The 16,708-nt window shown below is 39.2% G+C and overlaps 1 protein-coding gene across 1 annotated transcript in view; it reads right to left on the minus strand.

Moving 5' to 3' along the window:
* The window catches only part of AFAP1L1 (actin filament associated protein 1 like 1), a 507,629-nt gene that overhangs the window by 94,975 nt on the left and 395,946 nt on the right, over positions 1–16,708 (minus strand). The window lies entirely within an intron of this gene.

Consider the following 16,708-nt stretch of genomic DNA (forward strand, 5'->3'; position numbering starts at 1 on the left):
AACTTAGTGCTTGAATAAAACAGATTTGTTGGGTTGTATTTTCCATTATCATTGGGGATGTTTTTCATCATAAATTAAAGAAATCGCCACATAACTACAATGCATCACTGTACCATGATGCTCTGCATTTCTACAGTCAGAAGACCTCAGAATCTTTTTCACTATTAATAAACAGTGAAAATGCAGTCAGTCCTCTACATCCTAATAATAAAATGGAGAATGAGAATTCCAATATTCTGAACTGTAAAAACTGCTGAATATGAACACATTTCATGCAGTTTTGTGAACCAGCACGGGTAATCTGCATAAAGCATTATGCTTACACTGAGGTGCACAATCAACTATTCTGCAGTCAAGATGGGGTCCACTACACAAAAATTAAAGTGTTTAGCAAAACAATTCACCAGATCAAGTTTTTGAAACAAGTCTCCCTGAAAAACTTCTGAGCAGAGGGGAGGGAGGCTCCCTCAACCTCCATACAGAAGACTCACCCTGCTACTCCTTATAAAATAAAACAAGGTTGCAGCACCTTGTGATAACCAGTAGTTTTATGGTAAGACAGTTCTTTAGACATGGAACATATTCAGCAGAACAGATTTTGTGAACTATATTTTGCTGAATCATTGTGTTTCGGTGCTGTGAATATTTATGCTTCCACCATCTGAGAGCAGTAGCCCATCTGACAGCTATTGCAATTGTAGTATCATTATTCACTGCATGATACTTTTAATTTGCCTGATGAATCAGCCTGTCCGTTATATCAGTTTTATTTCCTCTGGATCATGTCTATATTCTCCTCCTTTCCCCTACTGTCCCTGCCAAGCATGACAGTGTTTACAGTTCTTGCAGCCATTCATTCTGCCAGCAGACAGTTCTTAGGCTCAGCAAGTGGTCTCCAACTTTACTGCAACACAGCTTACTTGTGACTCTTCACCCTCCCAATGACAAGGCCAGTTTGTATTTTCTTCCTTAGTCGCTCGATGCTTCTGATTAATATGAGAAATATAACGTCTAGATACATTTGCCCTAGGCTTTTCTAGGAAACATGTCACTGTTTCAGTGTGACTTCTCCATTTTAAATAAATAAAAACTAAAAATTACCATCTCTGAGTTTGTTGTAGCTGTTATAAAAAAGTATGTTGTCATATGCAAAATTCTCTTTGTGACTGGGTTGTGTTTTGCTTTCTTTTTTTAAGCAAAACATCCTTTCTGCATGTCTTGGGTAGCTGTGCCTTGTAATACCAAACTAAAATCAGCCATGGCTACCCAAGACCTGCAAAAAGTATTATATATATGCTCCCCACTCACTTTTTTTAAGCACCTTTATTAAATTATTACTTGTGACATAGTCACATTTGCATTTATATAAAAGTAATCAAACTGTATTGACAAGTTAAAATGAACAAACATTATGTTTCATATATATTGCCATATATTATCTACTCTAAGCAACATTACATAAATGATTTAATTCCTGTCCCTTTTTTAAACAAGAAACATCTTTATCAAACCATCACTTACAACATAAGCAATCATACATTTATATAAATGAAAACAAACTGCACAGACACAATTCTAGTTGCAGGCATTTCACATCACAAACCATACTGACAAACTCCCAATTGCAAACATTATACATCACTTATAGTCTACCCAACAATTTTCAAACATTACATAGCTCATTTAAGTCCTGCCTTCTTTTAAACCTTATTTCTCCCCTGTATGTACTGTTGCCACAATGCATTTCTTTTACTATGTAGTTTGCTCCTTTTTCTAAAGATCTTAATTTCACTTATTTTATCTCTGTTACCATATTCACTGCTTCTAATATAGTTAGTTTAGATTTTGATTTCCATTTTCTAGTAATTGCTTTTTTTGCAGCCACCATAATTAGAGACAGCAAGGCCTTACCATGGCTAGGCAATTCCAATTCTCTATCAGATAAATCATCTCCCTCATCACACCAATCTGCCCACCCAGCATCTTTGACAGTGCATCCCACAGGAATCCTTAAAGTCCACCAACTCACTGCACTCCTAGAAAATATGCTCTCAATTACCTCTTTTTCCCCGTCACACCTCCAACATTTGCTATCTATGTGAGAAAAAATTCTCTTGAGTCTACCTGGGGTGTAAAAATATCCATGTAAACATTTCCAAGCAAAAATCCCAAATCTTCTAGATTTTGTTGCATATTTGGGAGATATACATATATCCTCCATTGAAACTACATTAACAGGTAATGCATGAGTAAATACGCACACTCAAGATGTTTACCATCACACCAATTCAGCTGATATCAAATAAATCTTGACAGCAAAAGATCTGGCAGACACTCTGGAAATGCAGACAAGTGTAGTTACTCACAATTTGCTTAAAAAAATGTTTATCGACCAACTACTTCTATGCACAACCTTTCCTCATCCCAGAGTACTTGTTCCTCCTTACAAAATGAATCATACTCTGTTACATATAAGTACAGCATGATTCAACTGTCTCTCATGTTGATCAAAATCTCAATGCTCTTCATTTTCATCGTCAAGTGTACACGCCACACTGGTGCAAACATATAACAAGATTTTCTTTAGGAATTTGTCTCTTTGGATCTGAGATCATATGATCCACTGATTCACTATGTTTATTGTTTTTTGACCCAGAGAAGCCTACATAGCAAGACTTTTTGCAGCCATATCATCTATCCTTCTCAATGAGGTCATAATATTACTAAGTCACTGGATCATAGGATCATTGGAGGTTACTAGCCTTTCGATCCAGAGGTCATTTCAAGCCTAGTCTTTTTATCCCAATGCAATACCATAGATATTCTAGTCAATACCCAGGATTATATTTAGTAATGACTGCCCATGTCCAGGAGTGTTGTGGGCACTATCCCCAGTAAGAATTTACTGTGCCCCATCCACTTGTTCAGGCTCCTTTTGAACACAGTCATAGAGGTGCTCTTGCTTTACATGAGTTGGCAGCCTATTCCAAAGACATGGCAGTCACTGGGAGACAACTCTATCCCTCCAGCATATCCTACTCAAGTTGCAGGCCATATTTAGATCCCTGGAACCAGCCCTAACTTGACTGTTCAAACTGCCCAGTGCACTTCAGAAATGTAAAACTCCACTTGTCATGTATATGTTTAATATATGCAAACCAACGGACATAGTAAAATGTTGACCACATACCAATAAACAACAACTGACAAATAAGCCAGTAAACACTTTGAAAATGCCACAAACATAAATAGGCAACTAAATCCACAGACTCAGGTTTGCTAAATGTCCTGGACAACAGAATACTGGCTAGAGGACTGGCTTAGGTAGCCACTGCTCACTTAGCAAGTTTAATATTACTGTGCTCCTGGACTGCACTTTGCTTAGACCAGGGGAATAGACAGTAAGGATAACTAAATACAAGGATGCCCAAACACTGGCACACACTGTACCAATATCCTATCATATATGACATCACAGAATATGGACATTCAGGAGAAAGGTACGGTTTAAAAAAATCCTTCGCATTCACCAAAATGGCTATGTAAAGAGATTTCCCCCAGTTCATTCCCACCCATATATGATACAGTGAATGTTCCCAACACCCAGGGAGGTTGCTGGTGGCCCTACTCCAGGGGTAAGCTGGATAGTAAAAGTAAATGAGCAAACAAAAAATGGAAGAGGCACCAGGAAACTTCAAAGGGTCAACAACCATACAGAACAATTTATTAATCAATAAAATAATTTTAAGACGGAGTAAGTGAGGGCATTCACAAAGATGGTCAAATGTATAGCATAAAAATTCACCACAGAAGGGGCTATACTAACAAGCTCCAAGACATTTCACAGAACAGCTGCTGATGGTGCAGCCTGTATGAGCAAACCAATGTAATACAACTGTACAACTGCAAAATACTGCCAGCGAGGAAAGGTAAATTACTTCTACAGATGTCCCACTCCTTTCTATATTATTCACAAACTCTGATATGCAAAACGACTCACTGGAAAGAGAACATATAAATATATGCCATGTAAGATAAAAATATGCATATTAGCACAAGGCATGGCAGGAAATATAACTCAGTTCTGCACAACATGTGTGCCAAGGCATGTGTCCCTTCACCTTCCCAAAAATGCTTGATTTCAATCCACTACACACTGATCATACACCACAGTAATAATGATAACGAGACACACTGATCATACACCACAGTAATAATGATAATGAGACACACTGATCATACACCACAGTAATAATGATAACGAGACACACTGATCATACACCACAGTAATAATGATAACGAGACACACTGATCATACACCACAGTAATAATGATAACGAGACACACTGATCATACACCACAGTAATAATGATAACGAGACACACTGATCATACACCACAGTAATAATGATAACGAGACACACTGATCATACACCACAGTAATAATGATAACGAGACACACTGATCATACACCACAGTAATAATGATAACGAGACACACTGATCATACACCACAGTAATAATGATAACGAGACACACTGATCATACACCACAGTAATAATGATAACGAGACACACTGATCATACACCACAGTAATAATGACAACGAGACACACTGATCATACACCACAGTAATAATGACAACGAGACACACTGATCATACACCACAGTAATAATGACAACGAGACACACTGATCATACACCACAGTAATAATGATAACGAGACACACTGATCATACACCACAGTAATAATGACAACGAGACACACTGATCATACACCACAGTAATAATGACAACGAGACACACTGATCATACACCACAGTAATAATGATAACGAGACACACTGATCATACACCACAGTAATAATGATAACGAGACACACTGATCATACACCACAGTAATAATGATAACGAGACACACTGATCATACACCACAGTAATAATGATAATGAGACACACTGATCATACACCACAGTAATAATGATAATGAGACACACTGATCATACACCACAGTAATAATGATAACAAGACACACTGATCATACACCACAGTAATAATGATAACGAGACACACTGATCATACACCACAGTAATAATGATAACGAGACACACTGATCATACACCACAGCAATAATGATAACGAGACACACTGATCATACACCACAGTAATAATGATAACGAGACACACTGATCATACACCACAGTAATAATGATAACGAGACACACTGATCATACACCACAGTAATAATGATAACGAGACACACTGATCATACACCACAGTAATAATGATAACGAGACACACTGATCATACACCACAGTAATAATGATAATGAGACACAGTGATCATACACCACAGTAATAATGATAACGAGACACACTGATCATACACCACAGTAATAATGATAACGAGACACACTGATCATACACCACAGTAATAATGATAATGAGATGCAAGAGAACACGCCCTGCAGACTTACATGCTCGACCTTTACCTGATTCCCAGGACTACCACTGTTAGATGCTCGACCTTTACTTGATTCCCAGGACTACCACTGTTAGATGTTCGACCTTTACCTGATTCCCAGGACTACCACTGTTAGATGTTCGACCTTTACCTGATTCCCAGGACTACCACTGTTAGATGCTCGACCTTTACTTGATTCCCAGGACTACCACTGTTAGATGCTCGACCTTTACTTGATTCCCAGGACTACCACTGTTAGATGTTCGAACTTTACCTGATTCCCAGGACTACCACTGTTAGATGTTCGACCTTTACCTGATTCCCAGGACTACCCCTGTTAGATGCTCGACCTTTACTTGATTCCCAGGACTACCACTGTTAGATGCTTGACCTTTAGTTGATTCCCAGGACTACCACTGTTAGATGCTTGACCTTTAGTTGATTCCCAGGACTACCACTGTTACATGCTCGACCTTTACTTGATTCCCAGGACTACCACTGTTAGATGCTCGACCTTTACTTGATTCTCATGACTACCACTGTTAGATGCTCGGCCTTTACTTGATTCCCAGGACTACCACTGTTAGATGCTCGACCTTTACTTGATTCCCAGGACTACCACTGTTACATGCTCGACCTTTACTTGATTCCCAGGACTACCACTGTTACATGCTCGACCTTTACTTGATTCCCAGGACTACCACTGTTAGATGCTCGACCTTTACCTGATTCCCAGGACTACCACTGTTACATGCTCGACCTTTACTTGATTCCCAGGACTACCACTGTTACATGCTTCACTTTTACTTGATTCCCAGGACTACCACTGTTAGATGTCCGACCTTTACTTGGTTCCCAGGACTACCACTGTTACATGCTCGACCTTTACTTGATTCCCAGGACTACCACTGTTAGATGCGCGACCTTTACCTGATTCCCAGGACTACCACTGTTAGATGCTCGACCTTTACTTGATTCCCAGGACTACCACTGTTACATGCTCGACCTTTACTTGATTCCCAGGACTACCACTGTTACATGCTTCAGCTTTACTTGATTCCCAGGACTACCACTGTTAGATGTCCGACCTTTACTTGGTTCCCAGGACTACCACTGTTACATGCTCGACCTTTACTTGATTCCCAGGACTACCACTGTTAGATGCTCGACCTTTACCTGATTCCCAGGACTACCACTGTTAGATGCTCGACCTTTACTTGATTCCCAGGACTACCACTGTTAGATGTTCGACCTTTACTTGATTTCCAGGACTACCACTGTTACATGCTCGACCTTTACTTGATTCCCAGGACTACCACTGTTAGATGCTCGACCTCTACTTGATTCCCAGGACTACCACTGTTAGATGTTCGACCTTTACTTGATTCCCAGGACTACCACTGTTAGATGTTCGACCTTTACTTGATTCCCAGGACTACCACTGTTAGATGCTCGACCTTTACTTGATTCCCAGGACTACCACTGTTAGATGCTCGACCTTTACTTGATTCCCAGGACTACCACTGTTAGATTTTCGACCTTTACTTGATTCCCAGGACTACCACTGTTAGATGTTCGACCTTTACTTGATTCCCAGGACTACCACTGTTAGATGTTCGACCTTTACTTGATTCCCAGGACTACCACTGTTAGATGCTCGACCTTTACTTGATTCCCAGGACTACCACTGTTAGATGCTCGACCTTTACTTGATTCCCAGGACTACCACTGTTAGATGCTCGACCTTTACTTGATTCCCAGGACTACCCCTGTTAGATGTTCGACCTTTACTTGATTCCCAGGACTACCACTGTTAGATGCTCGACCTTTACCTGATTCCCAGGACTACCACTGTTAGATTTTCGACCTTTACTTGATTCCCAGGACTACCACTGTTAGATGTCCGACCTTTACTTGATTCCCAGGACTACCACTGTTAGATTTTCGACCTTTACTTGATTCCCAGGACTACCACTGTCATGCTACAAAATTCTGAGCAAGACACAACAAAATGGTTCACACTGCCCACCTTGACCTGGCCAAGGCATTTGACACAGTACTCCACTCGGCCATTATTGACAGACTCAAGAGGTCATGTACAAACATGTATGTTACCCAATGGGTAGCCAACTAGCTCACAGACAGGACCCAGTAAGTCAGAACTGGGGAGTCCACCTCTACAAAGAGGCTAGTCACAAATAAGAGTCCCTCAGGGATCGGTCTTGAACTGCTCCTTTTTGGCATTTACTTCTGTGAAGAAAAAGCTAATGTAAATGGTCTCTGGCTGACTAAATTTGTAGAGGACTGCAAATTAGGAGCTGTCACTGAATCCCACACAGACACAAATGTTCTCCAGGAAGGGCTAACAGACAAACAACTGGTGTCAGAGCCATGGACTAAAACTAACTGCCAATAAATGCATAATGGTATCTTTGGGAAGTCATCAACCCCTTGTAACTATCATATTGATAACACACCCTTTAGAGCTGACCCATTTGTCAGGGACATAGGACACACATAGACAGTAATCTATCCTTTGGCCATCATGTGTCTGCAGTAGCGAGGAAATCATTCTATGTTGCACAACTTATAAACAAAGGTATGGCATCTAGGTCCAATGAAGTCATTGCTCCACTGTATTCAGTATTCATCAGACCTGTCATTGAGTACAATTCCCCCTTTGGTATATACCTGACCAGGCACATCCAACAAATGGAACATACAATACTTGGCATACGTAAAATGTCCTATGAAGACCACCTCATGGTCCTCTCCTTGTATTCTGTCTCCTACAGGGTGCTGAGGGGAGATCTATGCCTAGCATAGCATACAGGGCATTATTAGACCCCACTCTGATGGACCTCCTACATATCCACAAAACAAACAGCACCAGAATTACCCATTCTAAAGATTTAAACCTTGCCTGTGATATAAACACTGCTGGAGAGACAAGTAAGTATCCCAGAGACTACCCTGTCTCTGGAACAGGCTCCCCATTCATGTGAAACAGAGTTCCTCCCTAACCCAATTCAAGTGCAACTTGGACAATTGGATAGGGAACAAGAAAGTCATCCCTGGTTTGGCACCTATGTCTCTAATAGACACAGGCAACCTGTAAATGGTGTATTTCTCATGCCCCCGCTTGTAAATGTTAAATCTCCCAAGCCCCTGCTTACACTTATCAAGGGTACCAAAACTTCTCAGAGATTTGAGATGCATGGCTAGTCTTAAAAAGACTCGTGTGGTCGTTAGCCTAGTAAACACCTATGAAACTATGAACAAGATGAAATAAACTACATCACTGTTTAATATTTTATGAGGTAGAACATGTGCTTAAGTTGAGAGATAGCAAAGCTAGAAAGCTGGGTATGAATCCCATTATCCCCTGTTTTCAATGTATATGGCCCTAACTAAAAAGTTATAACTTAGTGGTCTTGGACAAGCCTTGATAAAAAAAAATCCCACTTCTCTAATTAATCTATTAGAGTATAATGTCAACCCTAAAAACATCTGTGGTATTCCTCGAAGTCTCAGAAAATCCAGTATGCAACCTATTCTGGGTCAAAAACAAACTGAGCAGAAACTTCGCATTGTGAAGGGTGTGAACTTCACTCTTATAAATATGTTATGCACCTAGTTCACTAATAAAAATCGAACTGTAAAATATGTACTACAAAATAATAAAATAGAAAATAGTAGGTAGTCCACAATTGAGTTAAAAATGGAATATCTTTTATTGAAACACACAAACAAGCGATCCTAGTTGAGTATAATGAAAAGCATCACAAGCATTCATTATTTATATATAATTAGGTTATTTGGAGCAAGGGAGTGGTAACAGAGGGTGGTTCTGTTATTAAACTCATTCCTTTAACCAAGTCTCCCTTCCCCCTTAACACCATAGTGTAAACTGAGACTGTGCTACATTAGAACTGAAACTAGACAGAGACAAATTAAAATATATAAGAACAGCTTATTAAGGCTAACCTACTAATCCAAACTTTGTTAATTAAGAAATTACCACTAACAAAAAGACGAGCTAATTAACTAACGAAAAGATCTACCACTAGACATCTATCAGAATAAATTTTAATAATTATAAACTAAAACACTTTTAACAAAGATCAATTTCATACCAAATAAATACTTGATCAGGTTTGTGTGTAAAAAACATATCATGATATTAATGAACATGTGTATAAATCTACAAGTGAACACCTAAATAGGCTGAAAACCATAGCTATAACTGCTAAGGTGGAAATACAGTGAAAAATGTTAAAAATAAAGCAATAAGGCTCCGGGGATCTGCTTAATAATTATTGCTCCATAAAAACCATACTAGAACTCAAAAAACTGCCCCACTGTTTAAAATAATATTAAAAGTGTGACATAGGACTGATTAATGCTGACATTACATACTAATAGTATATGGGCGCCATAGTCGAAAACACATCTGACACAGATATCCTCCAGAAGGGCCTCACAGAAACGGATAACTGGTGCCAGAGCCATGGCCTGAAGTTAAACGCCAAAAAATGCATAGTCATACCCTTCGGGAAAAACAAGGTTACCCCTAGCTACCATATAGGTGACAATCCACTGAGCACAGAAAAAGTCATCAGGGATCTGGGGACCCAAGTTGACAGTAGTCTTTCGTTTGACACTCATGTTGCTAAAGTAGTTAGGAAAACCTTCTATATCGCCCACCTGATCATGAAGGATTCACATCTAGATCAAGGGAGGTCATCGTCCCCTGTACTCATCACTCATTAGACCTATGATTGAGTACAATGCCCGTTCGAATGTATCTGACCAGACACCTGCTGCAGCTTGAAAGGCCCCAAAAGTTCCTCACCAAAAGGATAAAGGGTCTCAAAAATATGTCTTATGCTGCCCGACTGAAAGAACTCCAGCTTTATTCAGTCTCATACCGCTTACCGCTCAGAGATCTACCACTGACATATAAGGCCATGTCAAACCCAGATTTTAATATGCTTATAAACTAAAACACTTTTAACAAAGATCAATTTCATACCAAATAAATACTCGATCAGGTTTGTGTGTAAAAAACATATCATGATATTAATGAACATGTGTATAAATCTACAAGTGAACAACTAAATAGGCTGAAAACCATAGCTATACCTGCTAAGGTGGAAATACAGTGAAAAATGTTAAAAATAAAGCAACAAGGCTATTATTGCTCCATAAAAACCATACTAGAACTCAAAAAACTGCCCCACTGTTTAAAATAATATTAAAAGTGTGACATAGGACTGATTAATGCTGACATTACCTATGAACCTATGAACCTATATGTTAATATTGTCATAAACAAATATTTACTTATTTTATTTTACATTTGTTGACCGGGCTAGTCTGACTGGATACATGTCCATTTTCAGCGAAGGCCCAGGGAGAAAAGCTCCAAGATAATAATTCACATTAAACATTTAGAAAATGCTAGTTTCAAGCAGATTACAGACATAAGCAATACCAGCATTTAGCACATATAGTACTAACTTATTATAAAACACTTTACAAAACATAAAATTATTTTCAAGTTAAACATACATAACATTACATTCTGGTTTAAGACACACTGAGCAGCAGTTATACAATTGACCCTTCCTGAAGTGGAGTGGTAGAAAATTTAGAAGTAGTTGAAGGTAAGGCACCTAAGAAATAGAGAGGTCACTAGTCGGGGTTAGTGCAAGGACATCACCAATGAGTTTTGAAGTATTTCTTGAGTTTGTTTTTGAATTGAGTTAGTGAGGGTTCTAGGGTCAAGTCAACTGGGAGTCTGTTCCATACTTTTCAAAAAGAGTTGGCAAACAGAGAGTCCCCAGCTGAGTAGTTGGATTTGTATGTTTGAACTAAGAGTCTAGTGGATGATCGCAGTGGCTGGGTGCTAGTGTAGGGGCTGATAATATTTTTTAGTGCAGGTGTATTTTCTGGTTGGTAAAGGACTTTATGTGCCACTATTAGCTGGTTGAACTGCAGTAGGCTTGGCAGGTCAAGCCATCCTAGATGATTTAGGTTGTGACAGTGGTGTGTCTGGTAGGCTGTGCCAGTAGCAAATCTGGCAATGTGGTTACAGCAGGATGATAGTTTATTAAGATCTGTTTTGTTTAAGTTGGAGAATAGAGGTGAGGCGTAGAGAAGAGTTGATAGCAGATGGGAATGGGCAATTGCAGTTCTAGCAAGTGGGGTAATGAAAGGTTTGATTCTGTAAAGAGAGCCAAGTTTGATTGATATGTGCACATCAAACATCAGGTTGTTATCAACTATGACACCCAGTAGTTTAGTTTGGGCTTCTGGGGAGATGGTAGTGCCATTGTTAGCAGTTATGGTGAAGGATGGCAGGGGGTCCTGCATGTGGGGGAGAAGAGAAGCAACTTAGTTTTGTTGGGGTTTAGGATTAGATGTTAACTGGAGAGCCATTTTTCCACTGTACTGAAGGTATTTTGAGTTAATGTGAATAAAGTAGCTGGTGCGGTGTCAGAACAAATCAAGGAGGAGTCATCCGCATATTGTATGCATGTAGCATCTGAGATGACTGAATGAAGGTCGTTTCATAAAGATGGAGAAAAGAAGGGGTCCTAGTATCGAGCCCTGGGGGATTCCTAATGTGATGGGTAGGTGAGATGATAGCTTGTCCTGCCATAGGACTGCCTGTTGCCTGCAGTGCAGGCAAGATTGAAACCACTGGAGTTCATGGTTGTTTAAGGAGAAGGCCTTCAAGGTATTTATAAGCATTTTGTGAGCAACCATGTCAAAAGCCTTGGATAGATCTAGAAAGAGTGCTGAGGATAGTTTGTTATTATTGCGGTTGTGGTTAATGACGTTAGAGAAAGAGAGGAGGGCAGAAGTAGTACTGTGGACTGGCTTAAAGCCATGCTGAAAGTTGGACAACAGCTTGTTCTGTGTGAGGTAGTGCATGAGCTTTATGTGTACACACTTCTCCATAATTTTAGCTAGAGGTGACAGAATAGCTATGGGTCTAAAGTTTGACAGTTCAGTGGTACTGCCTCCTTTATGGAGAGGTATGACATGGGAGATTTTCTGTATAGTGGGTACAGTAGCTTCAGATATAGCTCTGTTGATCAAGATTGAGATGGGGTATGCTATGGTGTCAGCAGCCTTTTGCAGATAGTCTGCTGGGAGGAGGTCGGCAGCCAGGGTGGTGGGTCTTAGTTTCTTAAGTAGGGCATGAATAAGTTGAGTAGGAACAGGTTGGAAGGTAAAGTATGTTTGGGTACTGGGTGTGGCTACATTAGAATTAGAGCCATTGGGAGAGAGTTGGCTGGCTAGAGACTGGATAGTCTCTGTGAAGAAGCTGTTGAAGTTATTAGCAATGTCTACTGGGGATTTTTGTTGGGAAGCTGAGGGGGGTGGAGTGGCGGTTTGACCTGAGTGGAGTAGTTTGCTTATTCCTGCCCAGAACTTTTGAGGTTTGCTTTGGTGTTTTTGCAGTAGATGGTAGTAGTGGTTCTTTTTGTCTAAATTATGGATTTGTTGGTGTCATTCCTTAGCTGTCTGAATCTCAGTTGATCATGTGGTGCTTTTGTTTTTCGGTAGGTGGCCCATGCTTTGTTTCTGAGTGAAATTTTGGTTTTGGTATCTTTAGAAAGCCATGGTGCAATATTAACTTTGGTTCTAATACAGCGTCTGGGAGCATGAGAGTTAAGAATAGCACGGAATTTGTTGTTAAACTATGCTACTGCTTCATCTAGGGGGAGACTTTTTAGTACTGACCAGTTGCCTTAAGTTCATTTTGAAACTTAGTGAGAATAAAATTCTTGTTGTTTCTTAATGTTCTATAGGTGGGTTGGTAGGAGCAGTCTACTTTGAGCTTGATTAAGTAGGTGAGACAGTGGTCACTTAGATCATCAGGCAAAGTGCCTAATTCATAAGATTGAAGATGGGTATTGATAACTATCCAATCTAGGGTACTTTCCTTGTTACCGTGTTTTATTGTCCTGGTGGGGGAGATTATGATTTGAGTAAATCCATAGAGGTTTATGTGGGTTGTGGGGGTTTCACAAGAGCTAGTGTTCCAGTCAATGTTGAAATCCCCAAGAACAATTGTTTCTTGGAGGTAGTTATTGGATAACCAATATAAGAAGTCTTCTAAGTTTTCTGTGTTCCTCCCTGGGGGAATGTAGACACAGACAATGTTTACATTTTTGTTTGTATTAATTTGTAGTTTTGAGATAAGAATTTCAGCATTATTGAACTGGGGTGGTTGTTGGGTGTTTATGCTGACAGACAGGGTAGACTTGTAAAGTATGGCTACCCCACCAGCCTTTCTGGTGGTATAGTCTAGTCGAAACATACTATATCCTGGTGGCAGAATCTCACGGTTCTTGGTGGCAGGCTATAGCCACGTTTCTGTTAGGCATAATATACCTGGGGAATAAACAGCTAAGAGGGCATGTAGGTGCTGAGTTTTGTTATTTATGCATCTAATGTTTAGAAGGCAGGCCAGCAGTGAGTTAGGAGGTCTATTTGTTGGAGCTATGGTGGTAGGGGATATAGTAGGGGGATTAGGGTCAACAGGTGGGGATGGACCAGGGTTTAAGTGGATGTCGCCATCCTTTGTGAGGTTGTAGTGTATCCTGAGTATGAGTTTTAAGATTTTGAATAAAGTTTTGTAACAGTGTCTAGATTTATGACTAATGTAACTAGGTCTAGTAAGATGGTAGTATTTTAGGGGTTAAGGAGGTAAGCATGAGGGGAGTGAGTAAGGGTGCATTATTATCTGATGTAGATGGGATGGATGTTTGGAATTTAGGGCAGTGGAAACCTGGGTGACCCTGACATTCGTAGGTGGTTAGGAGATATGGGATGAGTAACAGGGGTAGAAGTAGAGTTAATAAGACTATTTTGGGTGATAGCATAGCTACTGAATGGTACTTGACACTTAGGCAAAAGGAATAGTAGAGTTAGAGGACTGGTGGTATCAGGTTGAGGGTGGTGCTGTTGAGTGGCAAGGTGTTACTGATTGGTTTAAAAAAGTGGGGTGTGGTCTAGTACCCATAAATGTAGCATATATAAAGCAAATATAAAGCATTGTAAATATTTTACATATAAAGCAATGTAAATATTTTACAATGAAAATAACTGACATTGGTGCTGTTTTCTGATACTCTTGAGTGCACCTTTACTCATTCAAACGAAGTGCTTTCTTAGTTAGATGCCACACTTGAACAGATCCCTGCAGTCTTAATGGGAATTTTACTGCACTGGGGTTTGATCCTGTGCTCAGTAATGATGTGTGCAGGTTATTTGTCATTTGCTGTTATGTGCAATCTTTCTTTTTTTTTAGGTGTTTTGGAGGTTTGCTCCTTTGTGCTTCTGACCTTTGCTGATAGAAAAAAAAAAAAAAAAATATATATATATATATATATATATATATATATATATATATATATATATATATATATATATATATATATATATATAAGCTGCAGTCTTACTCTGAGAAGGCAAACCAGTTTTGTTGTTACAGCTAAGTGAGCAGCTTAGACTGGAATGGCATGAAATGCATTACTCCTGCTGACTGATGGACTAAAGCTGGGAAGAATACGCATATTTAAATTAAATAGCTATTTGTGAAGTGAATGCATCACATTGTTTGTTACTGTACTTATAGCACATTGCTTTGCTTTTTCCACACAATCTACAAATCTTGAAAATTATTCCTTGCTGTTACAAGTATAGTAGAGTACTACATCTGTTCCTTATCATCCTGGCCCCTTTTGCTTGGGTCACTATTTGGGGAATTCACTGTTATCACCTTGCTGCTTGTATATGGTTGCTCAGACTTTGCTACTATATTACACATCTGAAAACAGCCAGCCTGTACTCGTGTTGCTGACATGAGTGTCCTGAGTGTTATCTAATTTTCTGCTGATTTCAGTTACGACACTACTGAACACTGTATTCACAGTAAAATTAAGATCAAACCTTGGACAATTCTCATTTCTGAGGACACAGTTTACTATACCTTGTTTCTGCCCCAGGGATTTTTAAGTTTACTTAAACCAGCCTTTATTCTATGGTAGTCATCATGGAGGATTTTACTAAACTAGCCTTCTAATAGTCTAGTTTACTTCTCAAAAACTGTCAAGCATACGTCACTTACTAGCAAAGAAGATCAAACTAGTTTAACTTTCAGAATTGATGAGTATCTTGGTTGACTGATTGACCCACCTTTTCTTTTGTACATCAGTGCTCTGTTCCATGCTGTAATTCACTCACTGCCTTAGTACTTTTTCCCTGAGAGTAGTGTTAAGCCTGTAGCTATGTCTTTTGCTTGGAGCGTTTACAGCAGTAACAGTTTATGGCAGATTTTTTGCAGCCACACCATCTTTATGGCAAACTACAGCAACAGACTATTTATGGTAGTGACTGTATTTTCTAAGTGTAAGTCTTGGTTGTGTTACCTGTGCAGACTGGAGGTTTGTATGAAAGTAAATTCTAAGTGTCTTAAAAACTATTCTTGTTTGTGCAACTTTAACACTGGAAGTAGTGAATGTCATCTAATTATGGAATACACTGCCTGTGTTTGATGTAAACAAACCTTATAAAGGCTGGTTTATCATTTAAATGTGGTCACAAAGCTGAAAAAGACCTTGCATGTGTAATGTCAATTAGTGGGAGACAGAAATACATTGCAAAGGAGATTTCAGCACAGAATGTGAATATGGTCAAAGGGATGTCCACTTTAACAGCAGCACCTGATGCTATGTTCTTGACAGAAGAGTAGGACTGGATTAATGAGACATAGTCTATAATTTTGACAGATGGGATTACTAGAGACGATGCAATTACTACTGCAGATTGCACAACTGATTTTATGAAGATATGTAGTCAGGTGCATAAATACAATATGATGTTCTCAAATTCAGTGCTGCTTTTAAGCTGTCGGATATTAATTAGCATTAACAGTATGCACTGAACGTGCTTAGGCCTCAGTGAAGTGTGCCTTAAAGTTCAATTACAAAAAAAAAATTGGCATCAGGCATTGCAATGGTATATGGACTCCTGCACTCTCCATATCCTCTACTGCCTTAGGCAGTCATCTCCGAGGTTACAAATTTTTTTGTGAAAAAAAAAAATGCCTTTATCATTTCTTAAACAACGTGGAACAAGAAAGCTACACATATAAAATAATATGCTCAAATTTCTTTGATTCAAGTACTTATGTTTCAGAAAAGGGAACATTTACTTTTAAAAAGTTT

The sequence above is a fragment of the Protopterus annectens genome, chromosome 4.part0, assembly GCF_019279795.1.
Source record: "Protopterus annectens isolate FY-2018-M chromosome 4.part0, PAN1.0, whole genome shotgun sequence".
Classification (NCBI taxonomy): domain Eukaryota; kingdom Metazoa; phylum Chordata; order Ceratodontiformes; family Protopteridae; genus Protopterus; species Protopterus annectens.